At 36.6% G+C, this 9,481-nt stretch overlaps 1 protein-coding gene across 2 annotated transcripts in view; it reads right to left on the bottom strand.

The window, feature by feature from the left end:
• FBXL7 (F-box and leucine rich repeat protein 7) overlaps positions 1-9,481 on the bottom strand; it is a 396,191-nt gene that overhangs the window by 248,527 nt on the left and 138,183 nt on the right. The gene's annotated exons all lie outside the window — the stretch shown is intronic.

The raw sequence follows: 9,481 nt of genomic DNA, 5'->3' as shown, positions 1-9,481 counted from the left end.
ATATATATATATATATATATATATATGGCTTTATATATATAAAGGACCATGGCTTTCTCTTTCCCTAAAAGGCAGGAAAGATAAAGTAGAAGTCCCCATCATTGGCACAATTCAGAGTTTACTCATGCCATAACTTCAGGTTGCTTTTCTTTATAATTTTAAGCTAATTTTAAGCTAATTTTCTTTATAATTTTAAGTGAATTTTTATAGCAACTATCATTATCAGCATTAATAGCTAATGTGCATTCAACACTTGATTCTTACTCTAACTTCTAGGAAACTGCTTAGGTTTACCAAGTATAGTCCTCTTTTCCAGGAATAAGAGGCTCACGTTTTACGTACAAGTGCCCGGCAGGTAGGTCACTAGCACTTAATGGGGTTTTCTTTCTTGCTACTGTCTACCCACCTCACACTGTTAAACCTGTTTGATTCCATCAGATGAAATTGATCCAAAACAAATATCTTTAAATTCAGCTTGACTGATCAACAATCTGGCAGTTATTTTTACTATAAAAAGGAAGAAAGGAACACACCCCAAATGGAAAAAAAAAAATGCCTGTTTCGATTTTCTAAGCTTCCATTATTGTGAACCAGTGACTAGAATTCACAACGGCCCATCGGTATATCCCCATCAACTTTCTCTTTTATTTGTTACGAAATTAGAACAAACTACAGGAGGTCTTCCATTGCACCACAGAGCCATCCCACAAACAAGGTCACAATGAAACTTATAAAAGAGTACTGAGGTTAAAATTGAAATCTTGAGGTCAAATGAATACATGATCAACTAAGATTAAGGCAGGGCCAGAAATTCTACCTGGAGCCAACAGACAGTAAGAAATGGCAAAGAGAGAGCTCCTACCTACCTTTTGTTTTCCCTGATAATACACATAAGCTACCATTTGAAAATGGCGGGAAAAAAACAGTTAAATGTATATGAACCCACAAAAGAATAAAGCACCATACAGAATAGCTGCTATAGGATCCAAGTGAGTTCCAGTTTTCTGCCTTGGGTTAAAAATGTCCCAGAGGACCAACAGACATGCACCTAAAACCAGTGAATGTGGTATTTGAATAATTACGGCAAATGGAAATGATGCCAGAAGAATAAAACAATAAATGGGCAAAAGTTATGATTTTTCAAAAAAATAAGCAAGGTGCTCTCCAAACTGTAGATATTACTATGGATTGTTAAGGTATACACATATATATATATATGTGTGTGTGTGTGTGTGTGTGTGTGTGTGTGTGTGTATATACGCACATATATATATGTATATACATATATATGTGTATACATATACACACACACATACATACATATATACACACATACACATATACATACATATATACACATATATATAGGAGCAACTCAGAACTATCATGTAATCAATCTTATGACCAAGAACAATAAGAGATGAAAACAAAATTATTTAAGTGGACTTTACCGGGTTGAATGCTACCAATTCAGGAATCACTGTTCAATTTGAGAGGAGGGATTTCTGGCAGATCCTTCTTTGGACTCAGCCGTGACCTATTTGATAGTTCCATCAAAAACTTACTGAAGGAACAGGAACTCTGTCACATGGGAGATCAGGACTCCCCAAATCCAGGTAGTCTGAAGAGATTACATTCATCCCCAAACTATAATTTAAAATGACAATTTGCAAAACTTTGCTCCAGGGATCAAAAAGACAGCTAGAAGTGCAGGGTTGGGAAGAAATGGTTTAGCAATGGCAGGATGTACGAAAAAGACCTGGCAGATACTTTGACATTATATATACATTATGACCCAGTAACATGCAAGGCACAGTAAAAACTGAACTGACACTGATAAGTATATAGCTGTGGATACAGCCTAATCTACTCTGTTCACCTGAAGAATTATCTTTATTTCAGGGTAATGTACGTGGGCTACCAACAAATTGTAACCCATTCATAAAAGAGTAGGTTGGTGAACAGCTTCAAAACCATAGCAAACTATGATGCAAAACGTTGCAAGATAATACTGTTCTCATTGCAGCAATGGGAAAAACCCAGAACCTTGTGATCCTTATCTAAGAATTCAGTCCATTATGCAATCTAAACTGAATTCCAAGGAGAGACAGGAGACAACCTTTGGCACAGCATGGGAGGAAGAGGTGGCCTTCATACTAGTTAAGAAGAAATCAGCTGAAAGTTGATTGGATTCTTAAAGACCACACTTGGACTCGGGGCTCGGTTTACGATGGCTGAAAGTCCAAAAGACAGGGAGAGTTCAATATTAATATCCAGGCTCTTCATAAGAAGTGGGGGCAGGAGAGGAAAATGGTGAGAGTTCTTCTCAGTGGTGCTGGTGAGCAAGCAAAGAACCACTGCTGTGGGGAGCAGGCATGAAATGTCTCCCATTGTGTTGAATCCTTCTTTTATTAAAAGTATAATCCTGGGGTGCCTACGTGGCTCAGTTGGTTAAGCATCCGACTTCGGCTTAGGTCATGATCTCATGGTTCATGAGTTCAAGCTCCACACATCAGGCTCTGTGCTGACAGCTCAGAGCCTGGAGCCTACTTCGGATTCTGTGTCTCCCTCTCTCTGCTCCTCCCTGACTTGTGCGCGCGCTCTCTCTCTCTCTCTCTCGACTAAATAAATAAACATTAAAAATATATATATATAACCCTTACACTGCTGAGTGGAGAAATGTACCTTAACATATTTAGGAATAAAGATAAAATAACATGCAACCCAGAAGACAGGGAAGTAACATCTTTAATGTACTAAAGAAAAACAAACAAAAAAATGGTCAACCAGAATCCTTTACCCCATGAAAACATCTTTCAAAAATGAAATCACAGTAAGCACTGTATTACACAAACACAAGTTACAAGAATTCATTACCTAAACCCAAAGTAATAACCACAAAATAAAAAATGTTAAGAGAGGTTCTTCAGAAAAAAAGTAGGATACCAGATGAAAATCTGAATCTCCACAAAGTAACAGTGAACTCCAGAAAAGATCAAAATGAAGGTGAATATTAAAGATACGTTTCTTATTTCTAATCACTTCTAAAGACGATCGGATGTGTAGGCAACGTGTAGTGGGCTGCAGGGTTTATACTATACATAGAAGTAACGTACATGGCCACAGCAGTACAAAGGCTGGGAAGAGAAAAATGGATGTATACTATTGTAGGGTTCTTACACTACAGGTAACACCCTATATTATTATTTCAAGGTAGACTGTAACAAGTTAATGATGTATAATGTAACCCTTAAGAATCTGCCACATAAAGAATTATAAACAAGAAGAAACAAGAGCGAAGATAAGATGGAATCATAAAAATAACAACAAAGCAATAGAAAAGAAGGCAGGAAAAAGGTGAACAAAGAAAAACTGAGCAGGTAAGATGAGAAGAAAACAACTGGTGAGATGGTAGATATGAAGCCAATCGCATCAACAATTACATTAAATGCAGCGTGAACACTCCAATTGCAAAAGGTAGCTTGAAGAGATAATGGATGGATTTTTAAAAGCAAGATCCAACTGTATAATGCATGTAAGAAATCCACTTTAAGTAGAAAGGCATAGCTAGATTAAAGAAAATGGATGCAAACAGTAATGAAAAGAAGGCTTGAATGACTAGATCATTGCCAGGCGAAGCAGATTTCAGGTAAAGGAATACTACGATACAGAGGAGTATTTTATAATTATGAAAGGCCATTTCCTTAACAAGGCACAATGATCCTGAGTGTGTATGCACAGAACAATAGAGGTTCAAAATACGTGAAACAAATCTAATAGAACTACAAGGAGAAATAAAGAAATCCACAGTTTAGATAGAGATGTCAACACTCCGCTCTCAATAAGTACATAGAAAACCACTAAGGATACAGAAGATTTGAATACAAGCTACCAAACTGACCTAATTGTAATTTAAAGAACACTCAATCCAATAATAGCTAAATATAGATTGACGTGCCCATGAAACTTTTGCCAACATAGAACATGCTCTGTGTCATAAAACAAATCTCAACAAACTTAAAATGACTGAAATCACACAAAGTAAATTTCCTAATGACATTGGAATTAAACTAGAAATCAGTATCTGAAAGAATGTGGACAATCCCGGTATCTTTATAAATAGGAAAAATACGGAACTTTTTAGAAATAACACATGGGAAGTCACGAGCAATACAAAAATTTGGAATTGACAAATGAAAATACCCAAATCAAAGCTTGTGAGATGCAAAGAAAGTAGCAATTAAGGGCTGTTTATACCGTCAAATGCTTAACAAGGAAAAAGAAAAGCAAATTAGACTTCAAGGAAGAAGAAAGAAAGAAAGAAAGAAAGAAAGAAAGAAAGAAAGAAAGAAAGAAAGAAAGAAGGAAAGAAGAAAGATAAGAGCAGAAGCCAATACAGAAATCATTTTGAAATGGAAAAATAATAACAAAAATGACAAAATCTGGTCTTTTGGAAAGATGAAAAAAAATAACCTTTAGACAGACTGTTATGAAGAAACGGGGACAGAAAAAGAGAGAGAGAGAGAGAGAGAGAGAGAGAGAGAGAGAGAGAGAGAATGAAGCAATGATCAATACCAGGAATGAAAGAGGAACCATCATTACAGATCCTAGAGATCTGAGAGAATAATAAGATGACATTCTGAAAATCTTTGGGCCAATAATTTTGATAAAATAAAGGAATGGACAAATTCCTTGAGACACATGAATTGCCGAATTTCACTCAAGAAAAAAATAACCTGAATAGCCATTTACCCATTAAACTATATTCACAGTTAAAAGATGTTTCCATAAAGAGAACTGCAGGTCCAGGATACTTCACAAGCGATACTCACCAAACATTTAAAAAAAGAAATAATGCCAACTCCACACAAGCTCTACCAGAAAACATAGGATAGAAGAATACTTCCCAACACATGTTAGGAGATCATCATTACTTTCAAGTCAAAACCAGACAAAGCTCTTTCAATATAGGAACAATGATAGACCAATATCCCTCATGAACATGGATAAAAAAAACCCTTAACAAAACAGCAAATTAAATCCAGCAATACGTACGCTGGATAATACATCATGAGCAAGTGGTTTCTCCCCCTGGGATGGAAAGTTGGTTCAATAATCAAGAAGTGCTTACTTTGGGGCATCTGAGTGGCTCAGTTGGTTAAGTGCCTGACTCTTGATTTCTTCTTAAGTAATGATCTCACAGTTCGTGAGTTCAAGCCCCGCATAAGGCTCCGCACTGACAGCGTGGGGCCTGCTTGGGATTCTCTCTCTCCCTTTCTATCTGCTCCTCCCCCACTTACTCTCAACAGATGATCAATAGTGGCAAAAAAAAAAAAAAAAAAAAAAAGGCATTGGACAAAATCAAACATCTATTGATAATAAAAACTCTGGGCAAACTAGGATCAAAAAGAAACTTCTTCAACCTGGTAAAGGATGTCTACCAAAAAAGCTCTACAGCTAACAATATACTTAATGGTGAAAGACTGTTTTTTTCCCCTAAGATTGGCAAAAATGTATGCTGTCATCACTTCTATTCGGTATTGTACAGGAGTCCTGGCTGATGCAGTAACACGAGGCAAACAAACAGAATACACAGAAACCAGAAAGAACTGAAACTGCCCTTATCTGACAAAAAAGGTACAAATAAGTAACATTAGCGAGGTCACAGGATACAAGCCAATTAATAAAGATCAGCTCAATTTCTATATGCCAGCAATGAACATTTAGAATTTGAAATTATATTTGTGTCATCCTAAGACCAGCAGGTGACAGGTAGAAATACAAGATAATTTTCTCAGTATAAGAGATTGCTTCTTAACAGTCAGACATACGGAGAACTTCCATGGATTACCCAGCAGCTTTAAGAAACTATAGCTGTTCCACCCTGGAATGGCAAACTGCTTCAAGGGAATTGGAAGTGAGACAGGTAAGATCCTCAACTTTACAAAGCCATGGTATAAAGCCATAATATGTCACAGAAAATGCTGCAAAAATAAAAGAAGGTGAAACCAGAAGCATTTAAAAATTGTTAGACTCCAAGTTCTATAAAATGGGCAGATGTGTGCTGCACAGTTAGGCTCACGCGAAGAGCCCTCATACACTATCAAGTTATGGGTACCACTTAACAACTTGGCTGTGTCATCAATTTGATTTCAAGCTAATGTCTGGGCAGTAATAAGCATTAAATTAACAGTAAGTTTGTTTACCTTCTTATAATTAATGGGAGTTTGGAGAGAGAAATTGGATGGACGCACTTCACTTAGGAAATCTACAAAGACATCTGAGCAAGTACCCTTTTCCTCCTAATTAATTTCTCTTCTGTTAAGTCCCAGCATCCAACTACTTTCCACTGAACTTTGATCTGCTTCAGTGACTGGCAGTAATGGCAATCAGTCAGTGTCTTTGTGAAAAAGGAAACACTGAAAGCAAAAATGAAGGAATGGGAAATTTACTCTTCCGGGGAGAGAGGATGGGAAGAAGTAAAATGTTTCTATCAGAGCTTGGACCAGGATGGAGATTCCCTGGTACCTGCTGATGGAAATGTGGCTCCTTCCTCAGGGAGTTAAAAAATCTCCCAGGATCTTCTCCACAACATAAGCACTATTAGCAATGTGGTGAGTACCTTCTATAATATTAATTTTTAAGATAAAGTAGATTTATATATATAATCTTTTACACTGAGATAAGATTGAAACTTGACATTTTCATTTAACAAAATACCAAGAACAGTCTTCCGAACGCATGCAGACAGACCCGCCTTAATGGCTCTATGGAATCCTGAACTATGGATATAAGCCTCTTTATATCAGGCATTCTCCTTCCAACGGTTTCCAGATGTTTCCTTTTCAAAAGAAACTGGTGATAAAGTTCTTTGTTTATATTTATGTGTGTTTATGTTTATCTTAAAAATCCAGGGTTTTTATTTGTTTTTGGCTAAATCCCTGTGAATGAAACTAATAGATCAATTAGTGTCCAGATTTTAATTGTATAAAGTATTGCCAGGTCACAAGGCTTCACGCCTAGCCATTCCTACCAACAGAGTATATGAGGAGATATTGAACATTCATTCAAGCCCTGAATTCTAGCCATATTTTAAGTTCTAGTAAATACGACAGTTAAAACATACGATGTTATCATTGCTTCCCTAGTTATCCCGGTGGTTATGTAGATTTTTATCTGCATTTTTTTTCCTTAATAGATTGCCTGCTTATAGAACTTGCGCATTTTTTCTCTTTGGTTGTTTTGATCCTTTCTTATGGGGGTTGCAATTATTCTTTTCAAGTCTCTCATTTGTCTTTTGACCTTTTATGGGCGTGACTCAGTCAGAATTCTTAGTGGCAAACACAACTCTCTCCTACTAGCTTAAGCAGAAAAGGAATTTATTAAAAGGCATTAGATGCATCACAGAAGTTCCGAGAAGAATCAACAACTGATCTCTGAAGCCAAAGAGCTAAGGAAAATGTCCAAGTAAATTGCTACATTGTTGCCCTGGGTACCTTGCTATCTCCCAACCCCTAGGTCGCAGGAGGTCACTGCTATTGCTTTTTGCAACAGTTGAGTGTTTCTCTGTCACTCTCAATGTAGTTAGTTCCATGAGCCACCTTCTTCTTCACATCACACTCTTCTGAACCAGAATTTAGAATGAATGGGCGCATCTGGGTCATGAGGCTAACATCCCAGCTAGCTGCAAGGGAGCCTGGGAAAGTGGATTTCTGCTTCTACTTTAGGACGGCAGAATTTATAAACAGGGTAATTCCCCAAACGTCTGAACGATATTCAAAACTTGTTGGCAAGTCAGCAAGCTTTTAAAATGTCCATCATATGAAGTCCTTGCCTTTCCTATGTTTTTAAGTTTCGTGAGATAAAGTATGTCATTTTTTCCTCCCTATTTTCAGGCTTTTGGTGTTTTTTTTTTTTTTTTTCCTTTCTATTTTTATGGTTCTGGTTTTTAAAAAAAATACCATCATCACATGATGATTACACAAATATTCTTTTGGACTGTCTTCCAAGACTGCTGTGGTCTTCATTCTTTAGCATTCCTATTTTTCATTCATCTGTAATTTGTTGTTACACAATAAAGTATGAATAAAATTTTATTCTCTCACGAAAGTACAGCCAATTCTTCCAATTTCATTAATTGAATAATATAATTTATTCGCTGACTCCTAATGCCATCTTTAACTATATGTTAAGTGATCTTTATGTGCTCTATAGAATCGTTTGTTGCAGGCCAGGACTATACTGTTTAAAGTGGCTTTGTATTAGGTTTTCCTATCTAGGAAGGCAAGCTTCTCTGCTGTCGCTCCATTTCACAATTTCCTTGGCAAGTTTTACTTGTTTATTCTTCCATATACACTTTAGAATCACTTAGGTGGCTCAAAAGAGAAAAAAAAATGAATTCTGATTGGAACTGCAGGAAATTTATATGCTAATTTTAAAAGAAGTGACATTTTTATGATATTAAGTCGTCCTATCCAGACCGTGGTCTTTCTTTCCATATATTTGGATTTTGTTTTATTTCCTTCAATATAATTTTATAGGTCATTTCATAGAATCTTTTTCATTAAATTCATTCCTACGTATTTCATGGCTTTTTTTCCCCCACATGATTATGAATGGGATCTTTCTCATTTCCATTTTTATAATGTCAATTTAGGCGATTTTCCTAACTGCATCTGATTCTACCATGTATAATATGTAGAGTCTACTCTTCACGTAAGTAACTCCCAGAGCGCTCTACGTTGATAATTTAACGCCTTTATATAAAATGAATCTGATGGGACACAAAACAATTTCCTAATTAAAATGGTCTCATGCACTAGATTTATTATTTTTCAAACTGACGCATCTTTTAGATAGTCATTCATTGTCTAGAGTCTATAGTTCTAACTTGTTTTTACTGTGATAATAACTCTATGCGTGCATGTGCTTCCTTACTGTTTACCAGTGCTCTTTTGCAATTTGACATGTTCATAAATTACTTTGATTCCCACGAACCTATGTGTTCACAAATCAAATCTTTAGCAAACATTGTGACATTATCCATTCTTTACACACAACCTATAGCTCCAGTATCTGCTGTAAATCCAAAGCTAAAATTTCCAAGTAACTGCAAAATAAGGGGGAAGCACAGAAAGAAGTTTGTTTTCTCCTGTGAAATGCTCCTACTATTTTGAACAAAATAATTTACTCCAAAAATAATTCTGATCCTACGCACACAAGTGATCAAGGTTGGGGGCTCAACGGCGCGGAGTTCTGTGATAGAGACATGCTTTGTAGAGTAGGCCACTCCAGATGCAACAGGAGGGACTCCTGGCTGCAGCATTGAACTAGGTCAAATGATTCAGGGTTTAGTCAAGGCTCTGGGAGATACCAGGTCTCGTACGTCTACCTTCCTGGTCCTGCATCTATAAAATGAGTGAGTTCGTCTAACAGGCACCAAGGTCTCTCTCACTTTTCATGTTCCAAAACTCCAAGTTTC

This window comes from Herpailurus yagouaroundi, unplaced genomic scaffold (genome assembly GCF_014898765.1).
Source record: "Herpailurus yagouaroundi ecotype Mexico unplaced genomic scaffold, PumYag 29, whole genome shotgun sequence".
Classification (NCBI taxonomy): domain Eukaryota; kingdom Metazoa; phylum Chordata; class Mammalia; order Carnivora; family Felidae; genus Herpailurus; species Herpailurus yagouaroundi.
This window is presented reverse-complemented; position numbering and strand designations above follow the sequence as displayed.